The sequence below is a fragment of the Dendrobates tinctorius genome, unplaced genomic scaffold (genome assembly GCF_039654945.1).
Source record: "Dendrobates tinctorius isolate UK_male_01 unplaced genomic scaffold, ASM3965494v1 ptg000158l, whole genome shotgun sequence".
Lineage (NCBI taxonomy): Eukaryota > Metazoa > Chordata > Amphibia > Anura > Dendrobatidae > Dendrobates > Dendrobates tinctorius.
This window is the reverse complement of record NW_027361825.1, coordinates 27,524,365-27,541,530: the sequence shown is the minus strand read 5'-3', so window position 1 is coordinate 27,541,530 and position 17,166 is coordinate 27,524,365. Positions and strand designations below refer to the sequence as shown.

Sequence of the window (17,166 nt, the reverse complement as noted above, 5' to 3'; positions counted from 1 at the left end):
CTAATTTTTATCAGAAATTTATAGCAAAATTTTCTAGTATTGCCAAGCCATTGACTGATTTGACTAAAAAGGGTGCTGATGTGTTAAATTGGTCTCCGGAGGCTGTTTCTTCCTTTCGGGAGCTGAAGCGAAGATTCACCTCCGCCCCGGTTTTGCGGCAACCTGATGTCTAACTTCCATTCCAGGTAGAGGTGGATGCTTCTGAGATTGGTGCAGGAGCTGTTTTGTCCCAAAAGGATCCTGTAACATCTAAAATGAATCCCTGTGCTTTCTTTTCCCGAAAGTTCTCTCCATCTGAACGTAACTATGATGTGGGGAATAGGGAACTGTTGGCCATGAAATGGGCATTTGAGGAGTGGAGACATTGGTTGGAGGGACCTAAGCATCAAGTCGTGGTCCTCACTGACCACAAGAATTTGATTTACCTAGAGTCGGCTAAGCGCTTGAACCCTAGACAGGCTAGGTGGGCCTTGTTTTTTACACGTTTTGATTTTGTGGTTTCTTTTCTTCCTGGAACAAAGAATGTCAAGGCAGACGCCCTCTCTAGGAGCTTCTTTGCTGATTCTCCTGTGGTGACCAAGCCTGCTACCATCTTAGGCGAAGGGGTAGTTCTTTCTGCCATCTCGCCCGATTTGAGACGTGCTCTGGAAGAGTTCCAGGAGGACAATCCTGAGCGTTGTCCCAGTGGAAAGTTGTATGTTCCTGACCAGTGGAAGAAGAGAGTGATGTCTGAAGTTCATTGCTCTGCTTTGGCTGGTCATCCAGGTATTTTTGGTACTAGAGATCTGGTGAGTCGGTTTTTTTGGTGGCCCTCCTTGTCTCGGGATGTCAGGAATTTTGTGCAGTCCTGTGGGACGTGCTCCCGGTCTAAATCGTGTTCTCACTCTAGTGGGTTGTTGATGCCTTTGCCTGTCCCCAAGAGGCCATGGACCCATATTTCAATGGATTTCATCTCTGATATGCCTGTCTCTCACAGGATGACTGTTATTTGGGTGATTTGTGATAGGTTCTCTAAGATGGTTCATCTTGTACCACTCCCTAAGTTGCCGTCTTCCTCTGAGTTGGTGCCCCTGTTTTTACAACAGGTGGTTCGTTTGCACGGGATTCCTGAGAACATTGTATCTGACAGAGGAGTCCAGTTTGTGTCTAGATTTTGGAGAACTTTCTGTTCCAGGCTGGGAATTCAGTTGTCCTTCTCCTCTGCTTTTCACCCTCAGACCAATGGGCAGACAGAGAGAACAAACCAGACCTTGGAGTCATATTTGAGATGTTTTATTTCTGCTGATCAGGATGATTGGGTTTCATTTTTGCCCTTGGCCGAATTTGCTTTAAATAATAGAGCTAGTTCTGCCACTTTGATGTCACCTTTTTTTTGTAACGTTGGGTTTCATCCTCGATTTTCTTCAGGGCAGGTGGAGCCCTCTGCCTGCCCAGGTGTTGACACTGTGGTGGAGAGAATGCACCAGATCTGGGACCAAGTGGTGGATAAGTTATCTCTCTCCCAGGAAAAGGCCCAGCGGTTTTCCAACCGACATAGGACCATTGGTCCCCAGTTTAAGGTTGGTGATATGGTGTGGTTATCATCAAAAAATATTGCTATGAAGGTGGCTTCTCCTAAGTTTAAGCCTAGATTTATTGGACCTTACAAGATTGTGGAGATTATTAATCCGGTCTCTTTTTGTTTGGCTCTTCCTGTCACATTTAAAATCCATAATGTGTTCCATAAATCTTTGTTGAAGAGGTTTGTTGAACCTGTTGTTCCGGGGGGTGGCACTTCCAGACCCTGTATTGGTTGAAGGTAACATGGAATATGAGGTAGAGAAAGTACTGGATTCCCGTCTGGCTAGACGGAGACTCCAGTATTTGGTTAAGTGGAAGGGTTATGGTCAGGAGGATAATTCCTGGGTCTCTGCCTCTGATATTCATGCCAAAAGATTGGTGCGTGCCTTTCATCAGGCTCACCCTGATCGCCCTGGTGGCGTAGTTGAGGGTTTGGTGACCCCTCCTCAAGGGGGAGGTACTGTTGTGAGTTCATTTTCCCCTTCATTACTGAGGCCCGAGGAACTCCCTCTTCTGGTAAAGAAAGGTAGTGAGCCTGATTATCAAACACCTGAGGCTGATGATGATGACTGGCTGAGTGGAGTTACTGACTGGATATAAGGCTGCTGACGCCCTTCTGCCCTGCGGGTGATTTCTCTGTGGGATCCTTGGAGACCAGTCTGAATTCCTGCTCCTCTAAAGCTAAGTTTGCTGCTCGGCCTTTTGCTTTGGTGCTTTGACTATGTTTTGCTTTGTTTTTCTGGATTTCTGCCATTCCCTGCTGGGGTGTGCTGAATTCATTTAGCTCTGTCTTCTGAATATACCTGAGTGCTGATTTAGTTTTTGAAGCCTAGCTGCTTCAGGGCCTTTTTCATATCAGCTTTTTGGCTTATGTCTTTGATAGGGTTTTGGCAGATTGCAGACAGCAGCCTTCCTGTCCTTTCCTATCTAGGTAGTTTTGGGCCCCGTCTTTGCTCAGTCTATCTTTCTGTCTGTGTTAGTATTTTCATCTTGCTTCACCGTCATTATATGTTGGGGGCTGCCTATTGCTTTGGGGTCTGCTCTGGGGCAGTTTAGATTTCCCCTTTCTTTCTTTAGGCCTATGTAATTCTCCGGCTGTGATCGAGGGGTCTAGGGCATCGTAGGAACCCCCCACGGCTACTGCTAGTTGTGTTGATAGGTTCAGGGGTCTGCAATCTGATAGTTGCCAACTTCTCTGGTTTTCTGGACTTAGCTTGTATTTCTGCTTTTGCCTCCTACGGTGACTCATTCATAACACTTCTCCTTCCTTTCCCGTGCCAGCTGGCTCAGGTCACTGACTGTCTTTCTCCGCCTCACTCCCGTCAGGCTGACCTGCTGTCAGCCTGCTCTCTCTCTCTCTCTCAGACCCTTGTCTGACTTCTCTGGGACTCACCCCAGACTGTCCTTCTGAGACTGACCTCTAATTCTATCTTTCCCCTTCTTTTTATACTAACTCCACCCACCTCCCAGCACATCTCGTGTTACGAAGCAGGGTTCCACGAAGGTTGCTCTGCTACCCCCAGCGTGGAGCTACTAGGCGGACCTACTGAACTATCCTGTGTGTGGGATGCAGATGTTGGAGTGAGGTGTAGTGCCCCACCTAGGTGGTGGGGCACTACACCTTAGGAGAAGGTGCAGTACCTCTGTGGCGACTGAGCCTCAGGGGCGCCACATCATGCTCTTGCACTTTTTTCTGCATCATTCATACACAGGTTATGTAACACCCCGAGGATCTTGTGCCTCATGTGCCTGTCTCCCACCTAAATTGCACGTGCTATTCAGGATGTAAATCTCCAAATTGCTGCTAATACCCTCTGAGACTGAAGCAGAGTTGCAGGAAATGGAGCCCTTTATACCTCTGTAAAATGGGGCCAGGACGGTAGCCGTGGCCAAGGACACGAGAGCTTTGGTTTCCCGGCCTCCTCAAACAGGAAAGCTTTCAGCTTCTACTGGCGTACCTGTTTGGTGTGCTGGTCCATGGACAGGGATTCCACTGCAGTGCGACCCAGCTCCTGTACACTTGGTTTCAGTGCTTAAGGTTGAAATAACGGACACAAATACTGGTTCAGAAGTCAACTCAACGATTTTACTTTATTTTTCAACGTTGCCGGACACATCAGTTACATTACAGTCCACACAGCATTCCTCCTGCACTTTCCCTTTCTTGCTTTCTGTATCCTCATGTGCATTACGGGGTAGTAGCAGTGGCGTAGCAACTGTTTGTGGCACCCGGGGCGGTCGAAAAAACGCCCCTTTGGTCGTTGATAATCCGGAAGCATACGAAGAGCCCACACTACACTCAAAGATCTAATTGGGGGCAGATGACAGAGGCAGCACTGGAGACCCCCATAAAGGACCCTTGACTCAGCTTTGGTGGTCAGGAGTGGGGGGCAGATGACAGGGGCAGCAGTGGAGACCCCTAGAAAGACCCCTGACTCATCCTTGTATGTCAGAGTGGGGGGCAGATGACAGGGGCAGCACTAGAGACCCCTAGAGAAGACCCCTGACTAATCTTTGGGGGTATGGAGTGTGGGGAAGATGACAGGGGCAGCACTGGAGACCCCTAGAGAAGACCACTGACTCATCTTTGTGGGTCTGGAGTGGGGGCAGATGACAGGGGCAGCACTAGAGACCCCTAGAGAGGACCCCTGACTTATCTTTGGGGGTCAGGAGTGGGGGGCAGATGACAGGGGCAGCACTGGAGACCCCTAGAGAAGACCCCTGACAGAGGCAGCATTGGTAGACTCCAGTCCTGCCCCCCCATGTTGCACTCGGGGGTCTCACCTGTGGAGTAGGGCGAGGGCTTGTGGTCGCGCTGGCCGCCCAGGGTGCAGCTGGCCAGGGTGAGCGGGGGGCAGCCGGGGCTGGAGGAGAAGCTGCTCCAGATCGGGGTGTACTGGAAGGAGCCGGCCTGGCTGCAGCTGCTGTACTCGGCGTAGGCGGACGCTTCCATGGTGGCCATGCACAAGTCGTAGGAGTTCAGGTAGGAGTAATCCATGGCAGACATGCTGCTCTACCCCAGCGCCCTGGACCCGCAGCTCTAATACCCGTGCCGGGACCCGCCCCCTCCGTGTCGGCAACGCCACCTCCGCGCTGTTATTACGCTGCAGTCCCCCCTATAATAACGTCCTGTAGCATAATACACACTGTGATGGGGCAGTGTTATAAAACCGCAGATAAACGGTTATAATGGAGCAGCTGCGGAGAGTATTTATTATCAGCTTATAATGGGGCAGTCACCTGTAATATCAGCTCATGTCAGTCATTACAGGGGCAGGGCTATAACAGTGCAGTGGCCTGCGGATTATATCTCTGTGCATTATATCTCTGTGCATTATATCTCTGTGCATTATATCTCTGTCAGGGGCGGACACAGACTGTAGTGGGCCCCTGTGCAAGAAATTTTTATGGCCCCCCCCAACCCTTCATAGGGCAACAAAGTTATTTGTTGTTATCTAATATTGAGGCTATGCAGGACTGGATATTATATCTGTATAGAACATAATGTAACCCCCCCATAGAATATAATGCAGTCCCCCATATAGTATAATGCAGCCCCTCCATAGAATATATGGCAACCCCCTCATAGGATATAATGCAGCCCCTTAAATAGTATAATGTAGCCCCTCCATAGAACACAATGTAGCCCTCCTCATATAGTATAATGCAGCCCCCATAGAATATAATAAATGTAATACAGCCCCCTATACAATATTATGCAGCCCCAAATAGAATATAATACAGCCCACCTCCACATAGAATATAATGTAGCCCCCCATATTATATAAAACAGCCTCCCCTTATTATTATTATTATTATTATTATTATTTATTGTTATAGCGCCATTTATTCCATGGCGCTTTACATGTGAGGGGGGTATACATAAAAACAAGTACAATAGTCTTAAACAATACAAGTCATAACTGGTACAGGAGGAGAGAGGACCCTGCCCGCGAGGGCTCACAATCTTCAAGGGATGGGTGATAATACAGTAGGCGAGGGTAGAGCTGGTCGTGCAGCGGTTTGGTCGATCGGTGGTTACTGCAGGTTATAGGCTTGTCGGAAGAGGTGGGTCTTCAGGCTCTTTTTGAAGGTTTCGATGGTAGGTGAGAGTCTGATATGTTGTGGTAGAGAGTTCCAGAGTAGGGGAGATGCGCGAGAGAAATCTTGTATGCGATTGTGGGAAGAGGAGATAAGAGGGGAGTAGAGAAGGAGATCTTGTGAGGATCGGGGGTTGCGTGCAGGAAAGTACCGGGAGACGAGGTCACAGATGTATGGAGGAGACAAGTTGTGGATGGCTTTGTATGTCATGGTTAGGGTTTTGTAATGGAGTCTCTGGGCAATTGGGAGCCAGTGAAGGGAATGACAGAGGGGAGAAGCTGGGGAATAGCGGGGGGACAGGTGGATTAGTCGGGCAGCAGAGTTTAGAATAGATTGGAGGGGTGCGAGAGTGTTTGAGGGGAGGCCGCAGAGCATGAGGTTGCAGTAGTCAAGGCGAGAGATGATGAGGGCATGGACTAGGGTTTTTGCAGATTCTTGGGTGAGGAATGAACGGATGCGTGAAATATTTTTGAGTTGAAGTCGGCAGGAAGTGGAAAGGGTTTGGATATGTGGTTTGAAGGAGAGATCAGCATCAAGGATTACTCCGAGGCAGCGAGCTTGTGGGACTGGGGAGAGTGGGCAGTCATTTACTGTAATTGATAGGTTCGTAGGGGGGGTCACGTGAGATGGGGGAAAGATGATGAATTCTGTTTTGTCCATGTTGAGTTTCAGATATCTAGTGGAGAAGAAGGATGAAATAGTGGACAGACATTGAGGGATTCTGGTTAGTAGGGAGGTGATATCTGGTCCAGAGATGTAGATCTGTGTGTCATCAGCATAAAGATGATACTGAAAGCCATGAGATTCTATGAGCTGTCCCAGGCCAAAGGTGTAAATAGAGAACAGCAGGGGCCCTAGGACTGAACCTTGTGGGACTCCGACAGATAGGGGGCGAGGTGAGGAGGTGGTGTGTGAGTGGGAGACGCTGAATGTCCGGTCTGTTAGGTATGATGAGATCCAGGAGAGGGCCAAGTCTGTGATGCCGAGGGATGAGAGGGTCTGTAATAATAGGGAATGGTCCACTGTGTCAAAGGCAGCCGACAGGTCCAGGAGGAGGAGGACAGAGTAGTGTCGCTTGCTCTTGGCAGTTAAGAGGTCATTGGTGACCTTAGTAAGGGCAGTTTCAGTGGAGTGGTGTGACCGGAAGCCAGATTGTAAGCGGTCGAAGAGGGAGCAAGAAGAGAGATGGGAGGACAGTTCAAGGTAGACGTGTTGTTCCAGTAGCTTGGAGGCGTATGGGAGAAGTGATATAGGGCGATAGCTAGATACAGAGGATGGGTCAAGAGAGGGCTTTTTGAGGATAGGTGTGATGGAGGCATGTTTAAAGCTTGAGGGGAAAACACCAGTTGTTAGTGATAGGTTGAAGAGATGGGTTAGGGTTGGGATGAAGACTGTGGTGAGGTTTGGGATGAAGTGGGATGGGATCGGGTCGAGTGCACAGGTGGTGAGATGTGATCTTGAGAGTAGAGTGGAGAGTCGATCTTCTGTAATGGTGGAGAAGTTGGTTTTGAAGGTGGAGGGCTGGGAAGTCGGGAGGAAGGGCTCTGGGGGTTGTTGACCAAAACTGTCCCTGATGTTATCAATTTTCTGCTTGAAAAATGAGGCAAAGTCTTCAGCTGAGATGAGTGGGGAGGGAGGAGGTGCTGGGGGGCGGAGGAGAGAATTGAAGGTGTTGAATAACTGTTTAGGGTTGTGAGACAGGGAGGATATGAGAGATGAGAAGTAGGTTTGTTTAGCTGTGGCGAGTGTGGTCTTGAAAGTAGTGAGGGACTGTTTGAATGCGATGAAATGCTCGTTGGAGTGGGATCTTTTCCATCTGCGCTCAGCAGCCCTGGAAGCTCGCCTCAGCTCTTTGGTCAGGCTGGTGTGCCAGGGCTGTCTGTTGATTTTGCGAGTTTTGGTATGTGTAAGTGGGGCAGCGGATTCCAAAGCTACAGCTATTGTGGTGTTATATAGAGCGGCAGCGTCATCCGCATTGTGTAAGGAACTTATATCTGTAAGAGGGAGGAGGGATTCGGAGAATGAGTGTAGGTCAAGGTGTTTAAGATTCCTGCGAGGGTGTGAAAGTTTGTGGGGTGGGGATTGTAGACATGGAGTGAAGAGGGAAGAGAATGTGAGCAGGTTGTGGTCAGAGAGAGGAAGAGGTGAGTTAGAGAGGTTAGATAGGGAGCAGAGGCGGGTGAAGATGAGGTCCAGTGTGTGGCCATCTTTGTGAGTGGCTGTAGAAGACCATTGAGTGAGGCCGAAGGAGGAAGTGAGAGATAGAAGTTTAGTGGCAGCTGAGAGGGAAGTGTCAATGGGGATGTTGAAGTCGCCCATGATGATAGTAGGGATGTCCGCGGAAAGGAAATGAAGTAACCAGGTGGTGAAGTGGTCAAAGAAGGTGGTGGCTGGCCCTGGGGGGCGGTAGATGACAGCCAGTTGGAGGTTGGAGGGGGAGTAGATGCGCACAGAGTGCACCTCAAAGGAAGGGAGGGTAACAGAGGGTGGCAGTGGGATTGGGGTGAAGGAGCAGGTATCTGACAGGAGAAAACCAACTCCTCCACCATGTTTGCTGCTGGGGCGGGGGGTGTGAGAAAGGTGGAAGCCGCTATACGAAAGTGCAGCAGGAGAGGCTGTGTCAGAAGGGGTGAGCCAGGTTTCGGTGATGGCGAGGAAGGAGAGTTTGGTAGTGACAAAAAGATCATGGATGTAGGAAAGCTTGTTGCAGACAGAGCGAGCGTTCCACAGAGCTCCTGTTAGTGGGACTGGGGAAGCGGGGGCTGGGTGAATGGGTATAAGGTTGGAGAGGTTACGGAAGGTTGTGATAGAGCGTGGATGGGAGGTAGAAATGACTGTGGGAATGTGGTGAGGAGGACCAGGATTTGGAGAGATATCACCAGCAGTGAGAAGGAGCAGAGAAAGTGTTACCAGGTGGGAGCAGGAGAGGGCATGAGGGGGCTGTCTGTGTTTGGAGACAGAGGATTGTATGTTAAGGAACAGTTTTGAGGCGGAGGTGAGGTGGATGGGGAGGATTGAAGAAGAGATGAACAGTTCCTTACTAGGAGTAGGGATTAGGGGAATTAGCAGAAAGTGAAGGATTATTGGGGTGAAAGTGAAAACAAACAGAAACATTGTTTACAGTGACTGTGTCCAGTTACCTTCAGTTCCCTTCTGGTTCATTTCTGGTTTTAATTCTTAAATTAATCTTCACACTTCTAGCACACACTTATAGCAATCACAATGCAGACTGAAGTCTATGCAGACTTGTACTCTGCAATATATGTACAACTAAGTGCAGTCAGGTGTGAAGCAGAGAGGAGTGGTCTCTGCTCATCTTGGCCAGACAATTAAGAGTGGACCAGATGTATATGATCAAGCCAGAGTAAACAAGGTCATAAATAACACTGGGGTAAGCTGGGGTTAGCTGAAAGGCATACCATGTGAATGCTAGGTGCAGAGGCAAGTCTATGTGCAAAGCTGGGTGACGCACTGTGTGTCCTTCATAGACAGACAGCAGGAGAGCAGGAGAGCTGGGTGGATGGACATACCATGTGAATGCTAGGTGCAGAGGCAAGTCTATGTGCAAAGCTGGGTGACGCACTGTGTGTCCTTCATAGACAGACAGCAGGAGAGCAGGAGAGCTGGGTGGATGGACATACCATGTGAATGCTAGGTGCAGAGGCAAGTCTATGTGCAAAGCTGGGTGACGCACTGTGTGTCCTTCATAGACAGACAGCAGGAGAGCAGGAGAGCTGGGTGGATGGACATACCATGTGAATGCTAGGTGCAGAGGCAAGTCTATGTGCAAAGCTGGGTGACGCACTGTGTGTCCTTCATAGACAGACAGCAGGAGAGCAGGAGAGCTGGGTGGATGGACATACCATGTGAATGCTAGGTGCAGAGGCAAGTCTATGTGCAAAGCTGGGTGACGCACTGTGTGTCCTTCATAGACAGACAGCAGGAGAGCAGGAGAGCTGGGTGGATGGACATACCATGTGAATGCTAGGTGCAGAGGCAAGTCTATGTGCAAAGCTGGGTGACGCACTGTGTGTCCTTCATAGACAGACAGCAGGAGAGCAGGAGAGCTGGGTGGATGGACATACCATGTGAATGCTAGGTGCAGAGGCAAGTCTATGTGCAAAGCTGGGTGACGCACTGTGTGTCCTTCATAGACAGACAGCAGGAGAGCAGGAGAGCTGGGTGGATGGACATACCATGTGAATGCTAGGTGCAGAGGCAAGTCTATGTGCAAAGCTGGGTGACGCACTGTGTGCCCTTATAGAATATAATGTAAAATGTACCCCCCATGGTATATAACAGCCGCATAGTATATAGCCCAGCACCACATGGTAAACAGCCCAGCCCACCATGGTATACAGCCCACCATGGTATAATACAGCCCAGCATGGTATAAAGCCCCCCCAGCATGATATAATACAGCCCAGCAGGGTATATAGCCAGCCTAGCATGGTATATAGCCCCCCAGCATGGTATATAGCCCCCAGCATGGTATACAGCCCCCCCAGCATGGCCCCACAGTCCAGCATGGTATATAGCCCCCCAGCATGGTATGATACAGCCCAGCATGGTATATATCCCCCCCAGTATGGTATAATACAGCCCAGCATGGTATATAGCCCCCCAGCATGGTATATAGCCCCCTAGCATTGTATGATACAGCCCAGCATGGTATATAGCCCCCCCAGCATGGTATGATACAGCCCAGCATGGTATATAGCCCCTCCCCCAGCATGGTATAATACAGCCCAGCATGGTATAATACAGCAAAGCATGGTATATAGCCCCCCCAGCATGGTATGATACAGCCCAGCATTGTATATAGCCCCCCCAGCATGGTATAATACAGCCCAGTATGGTGTATAGCCCCCCCCAGCATGGTATATAGCCCCCAGCATGGTATATAGCCCCCCAGCATGGTATGATACAGCCCAGCATGGTATATAGCCCCCCCAGCATGGTATGATACAGCCCAGCATGGTATATAGCCCCCCTAGTATGGTATAATACAGCCCAGCATGGTAAATAGCCCCCCAGCATGGTATATAGCCCCTTAGCATTGTATGATACAGCCCAGCATGGTATATAGCCCCCCCAGCATGGTATGATACAGCCCAGCATGGTATATAGCCCCTCCCCCAGCATGGTATAATACAGCCAAGCATGGTATAATACAGCAAAGCATGGTATATAGCCCCCCCAGCATGGTATGATACAGCCCAGCATTGTATATAGCCCCCCCAGCATGGTATAATACAACCCAGCATGGTATGATATAGCAAAGCATGGTATATAGCCCCTCCCAGCATGGTATAACACAGCCCAGCATGGTATATAGCCTCCCCAGCATGGTATAATACAGCCCAGCATGGTATATAGCCCCCCAGCATGGTATATAGCCCCCCAGCATGGTATGACACAGCCCAGCATGGTATATAGCCCCCCAGCATGGTATATAGCCCCCCAGCATGGTATGACACAGCCCAGCATGGTATATAGCCCCCCAGCATGGTATATAGCCCCCCCAGCATGGTATGATACAGCCCAGCATGGTATATAGCCCCCCCGCATGGTATAATACAGCCCAGCATGGTATACAGCCCCCCCCACAGTCACACTGACCTGCGGCTGAACTGCAGCCACCGTCTGGCCGGCGCCATAGTCAGGGTCGGCAGTGTGAGTGACAGTCTGACAGTCTGTCTTCCCTCCTCTCCTCCCCCATGGCACTGACGCTGCTGGCTGGTCGCTGATGATCTCAGTCCACTTTCACCACAGTCTTCCCTCCTCTCCTCTCCCACGGCACTGACGCTGGGCTGCTGGCTGATCGCTGATGAATTCTCACCTCAGTCCAGCTCAGCCCTCAGGGCTAGCTCCTCTGCACTGGGCTGCGCTAGCACGCAGCCTCAGGAGGAGTCAGACCCCTCCCGTTGCCTCCTGCAGGGGGGGCTGCTCTCCTCTCCTCCTTGCTGGCTCCACAAGTCCACATGGCTAATTTGCATGCATAATTAGCCATGTGGTGCTGGAGGCTGGAGGGGCCCCCTCTTCCCTGGGGCCCCCTGAAATGAACTGGCTGCACAGGCGGTTGGTCCGCCCCTGATCTCTGTGCATTATATCTCTGTGCCTCCGCGCTTCTCCCACAGAGGAGAGGAATTGCTGCTGCTGCCGCACCGCCCCCACACATGTGCCACCTGGGGTGGACCGCCTCCCCGCCCCCCATGCTACGCCACTGGGTAGTAGCGCCCTTGACAGTACCGTAGCATCACTTCTGTAGGACCTCAAGACATAGGGGAACCCTTTCATCTGTTTCGCCCCAGATTTGCAGGCTTCAGCCCTACTAAAGATCTGCCACATGGTGAACACTCTGCGCCCTGCACAACTTTTGGACCATGTCTTCCTTTCTGTCCCTGCTGCTGTCATAAACTGCAATTTCCCTGGGTGCTCCGGTCTTATCCAGCACGTCTGACTGTGCCCGTGCTTTTGTTCTTTTCAACAATGTTATGTCGCTGATATGGCGTCCTGGGCTTAGAGCCCTTGTGGACTTGTTGGGCATGCTCGCCCTTCTGACTTATTACTATAGCCTACACTTACTTAACCCATAGCAGCTCCTACTACAGTTAACCCCTATGTGAACTTCCTATCAGCTATACCTAACAAGGCCCACTTGTATACCCCCACCTAGTGGCCCACAACAGAACTACGATTACTCATTTCTATGAACTCTATACTAATAATGCCCTCCACTATTGAACCCAAAGGATGCACTGTCTTACCCTAAACTTATACATTTATATGAAAACCTAATACAATATAATATGTATAAAATGGTAACACATACGGTATATTGTGGCAGTACCAATGAGAACAGCGGTAATACACAAGAGTGTAGCAGTACCGGAGATAATCATATCTGTACAACCTTTACAATATGTTTATATTGGAACTCCTTAAAGGCGATGAGGCATTAAAGGGATATTCTACTTCAATCCCCTACACCTCCTGACACACTGGGAGTGGTCTGACATGTACTGCCTCACTTGTCTTACATACATCAACACCAATCAGCATTTACTCACAACATACAGGCAACGTGTTACTACAACCACTGATTGAGAAGCTCACAGAGCCACTTACACACTCTCATGGGAATGCAGTCTGGAGCCACATGGCTGAAAATCATCCCTGCACACTCCCAATTGGAATCCACTAGAGTTGAACAAAAGGATTGCCTAAGTCTGGAATTCAGCCTCGTCTTCTGTGGCAGCCGAAGGAAAGTCTTCACTTCTGTGGCCAATATCCTGGACAAGGTGTCCTGGCACCTCTGACATCTACAAGCCGACCTGACAATGCACACATGGGACAATGTTTTGACATCGTGTGGCCTAATAAATGTCAGAGGATGCAGAAGTGAAAAACTCCTGTGATACAAGGTTGAATAGAGAAGCACAAAAGCTATTACTCAGCTCTTCTGCCTACTCACACACATCATAAATGCAACAAGTCAAATGTAATAAATACATACAGAGGTTGGTTTGCCCATTATAAGAATTTTAAACAGAGGAAGCATAAATGAAATGTAACAACAATTAGTGGGAGAAAGACAGTCCAACAACATCACAAACTGTCGCTTGTCGGAGAGTTTTGAGATAATCCGTTATATCATTCTTACAAATTAACTGGAAGGACAACCAGGCCATTGAAGCTGGGATCTGAACCTACTATTGCCCTTTGGTCAAAAGCATCTATTGAGGCATCATATTATGGTCATTTTTAGCAAATGCTCATAAATCCATCTTGTAGTGTTGCTGTATGACCCTCTAGCATCCTCTAGTGGTCAGCTTATGACAATGTAGTTAATAAAGCTAAATTTAAACAATTCGTATGATTAATGAGTCAGAGTGAGATATTGATCCAAAGAGCATACATGTCATATAGATCATTACAACTCAGAGAGAATTGGGAATATAATACATAGAGTATTATACTCAAGAAGGAACTTGCCATGGCTAAAGACCTGCATTTCTTCATTAACTATGCATGAAATAATAAAAATATGTAAATTTACCTTAATGAAGCACTTTGGCATTTCTGTGGTGCTGATCTGTAAGGCATTTCCCCAGGATGGGTATAGGCATGGGACCAGGGGGCAGGTTCTTCACATTTACTCCTTTCCACTATTTTAGCAGGTAAATAATGAGGGTGACCACTGTGGTCAGGACCAGGGTAGATGCAATGCTCATCACCATGATAGCAGAAAATACAAATGTTGGAAGGTCATGGAGTCATTTACGTCTAGTTGCACGTGACAGAGAGTAGAAGACAATGATCTTTGCAACAAGGAGCAATCCGCTTTAACATGGAGTTATTGTAAACCGGTCGGGTCTGGGATCATATTACTCTTGTATTGCATAAGACCAGGCAGCCTCAGCTCCTATGTGTAGTAGTAACATTTATTCAGGTGCGAACACAGCTAAAAGAGGCCACTGTGCAAGAACAATATATGGCTATAGATAGCACGGCACTCAGGAAAAATTATTGTTGTCGGTGCTCAATTTGGGTATCCAGCCCATCAACTAAATAAAAATAAACTTGGCACTCAATTGCGGGAAAAAAAATCAATTCCTTTTATTGTGAATCCAGACAAAATAAATGTTGAACGTTTCCGGCCCGTCATAGGACCTTCATCAGAAAATTTTCATAGCTCAAACTAGAAAGAATATCCTTGGATATTAAATTCAAGCGGTGTTAAACAAGCTGTCTGGAAATGGTGTTTTGCTGTATGAGCTATGACTAATAGAATAACACATCTAGTCTGGATGGGTCCCAAATCGGGGTTATACTCTGGATATTGAGGGGCGGATAAATATGTAGTATGCGCATCTGTGGTTGCAACAGAATTGGCAGTGAACTGCGCTTGTGTGCCCCAGTCAGTGGTGCAGAGGAACGCTACTAAGGGAGGAGCTGAGTAGCGTCCCTCTGCACCACGGACCGGGGCACACAAGCGCAGTATCAGGAAAACTTGGACCCCAAAATTATTGTGCAATTTGTCTTGAGTAAGTTATGAGGGGGAACCACTGTTTTGGCGCATGGCAGAGGGGAAGGAGCTCCGCTTGACTTTTCAATGCAAAACTGCTGGAATTCAGATCAGACGCCATGTCGCGTTTGGAATGACCCTGATGTGCCTAAACAGTGGATACCCCCCAGAAATTACACAATTTTGGAAACTAGACCCCACAAGGAACTTATCTAGATTTGCGGTGAGCACTTTGAACCCCCAAGGGCTTTACAGAAGTTTATAACGTAGAGCCGTAAAATTAAAAAGTCATATTTTTTTCTACATAAATGATCTTTTCACCCCCAATTTTTTATTTTCCCAAGGGTAAAAGGAGAAATTGGACCCCAAATGTAATTGTGCAATTTGTCCTGAGTATGATGAGCTCGGACTTTTTCCAAAGCAAAATTGGCTGGAATTGAAATTGGATGCCATGTTGCGTTTGGAGGGCCCCTGATGAGCCTAAACAATGGAAACCCCCCCACAAGTGACCCCATTTTAGAAACTAGACCCCCTAAGGAACTTATCTAGATGTGTGATGAGAACTTTGAACCCTCAAGTGTTTCACTAAAGTTTATAATGCCCGTCTGTGAAAAAAACAAGCATTTTTTCCACAAAAATGATATTTTAGCCCCCAATTTTTTATTTTCCCAATGGTAACAGGAGAAATTTGACCCCCGAAGTTGTTGTCCAATTTGTCCTGAGTATACTGGTACCACCATATGTGGAGAAAACTACTGTTTGGGCACACGTTGTGGCTCAGAAGGGAAGTAGTGACATTTTGGAATGCAGACTTTGATGAAATGGACTGCAGGCGTCATGTTGCGTTTGCAGAGCCCCTGATTTGCCGAAACTGGAAACTCCCCACAAGTGACCCCATTTTGGAAATTAGACCCCCTAAGGAACTTATCAAGATGTGTGAGGAGAACTTTGAACCGCCAAGTGTTTCACTAAAGTTTATAATGCCCGGCCGTGAAAAAACGCAAACATTTTTTTACACAAAAATCATTTTTTAGCCCTAATTTTTTTAATTTTACCAAGAGTAACAGGAGAAATTGGACAACAAAATTTGTTGTCCAATTTGTCCTGAGTATGCTGGTACCCCACATGTGGGAGAAAACTACTGTTTGGGAGCATGGCAGAGCTCGGAAGAGAAGTAGTGACGTTTTGGAATGTAGACTTTGATGAAATGGTCTGTGGGCGTCATGTCTCTTTTGGAGGGCCCCTGATGTGCCTAAACAGTGGAAATGCCCCACAAGTGACCATATTTTGGAAACTAGACCCTCAAAGGAACTTATCTAGATTTGCCTTAACAGTGGCAATGTCCAACAAGTGTCCCCTTTTTGGAACTAATCTACTGTTTCCTGGTATGTGAATTTTATGAGTGACCTTGGATCTCACCGCTGAATTACATAAGCTTTCTATTCAAGAGCAGCACAGCATCTCATTGTGTGAGTGTAGAAAGCACACTGAATGAGAATTCCTGTCCTGTCTACACGTGACCTACTAATGCTGCCAAGAGAAATCTGAGAATGTAAAGAATGCATTCAAAATAGACTATGAGAAGCCAAGCCAAAGTATTTACTAAAGCAGGACTGGTACTCCAGTCTGAATATAAATTGGGTACAAGGATTATCCAGCAAAGCACCTCTCTTGCCCTTTGCAGCATGCTGATTAAGAGATGTCCTGCTGCTTTGACACAGGAGAATTGGCTATATGTAATCTGATAACACTCTTCTTCTTGTATATATTTATGCTTTGATATGATACATGGAGTCCTACATTACCAAATGCTGTTAGCTCTCCTTATGCTGATGTAAGGAGGTGATGGAAACTCTATTGTACCTTCTCTCTCCTTAATGCTGTTCACCTGTGTCACATGTGGCACCCTGAAGTTTTACTAATGTTTTGCTATTGTGTGCACTGTAATGTATTTGTCATGTACTGTAATGTGATGTATTGTGCTTTAGCTTAGAGATAGATTAGTAAGTAGTGCAGAACCATGGGGGTATTAGAATAGAGGGGGCACAGTAGAGATAGAGCATAGAATAGATAGAAGCATTAGTTAGATACAGGCAGCATGGGGGTTAACCAGATGGGAGGAGTCACAGAGCAGGGGGTTATAGGACAGATACTTCCTGGTTCTGTCAGACACCCAGGCACCTTGCACAAGGGCAGGATGTGTGAGCAGAGTATTACAGGCCATGGGGATAAGTCTGTGGATTGCAGTAAGGGGCCCTGGGCTGAGAATCGTGCAGGTGGTCACCAGCTTATACAAAACCGTTCCAAGGAAGGATCCAAAGATAGCAGCTGGGATTAGGAGGCAACTGAGTCAGTGAATCTGTCACCCTATAACCCGCAGCCGAACCAGGGAAATGGCAGGAATATGGTGAGCCTTTAACACGAGTGGGACAGAGATTGTCCAAGGAAACACGTGGGACACGGATTGTCCAGGG

At 48.0% G+C, this 17,166-nt stretch overlaps 1 pseudogene; it reads right to left on the bottom strand.

Moving 5' to 3' along the window:
- The window catches only part of LOC141051637 (cytochrome P450 2C23-like), a 58,362-nt pseudogene extending 44,045 nt beyond the window's left edge, over nucleotides 1-14,317 (bottom strand).
- Nucleotides 14,318-17,166: the final 2,849 nt, after the last annotated feature.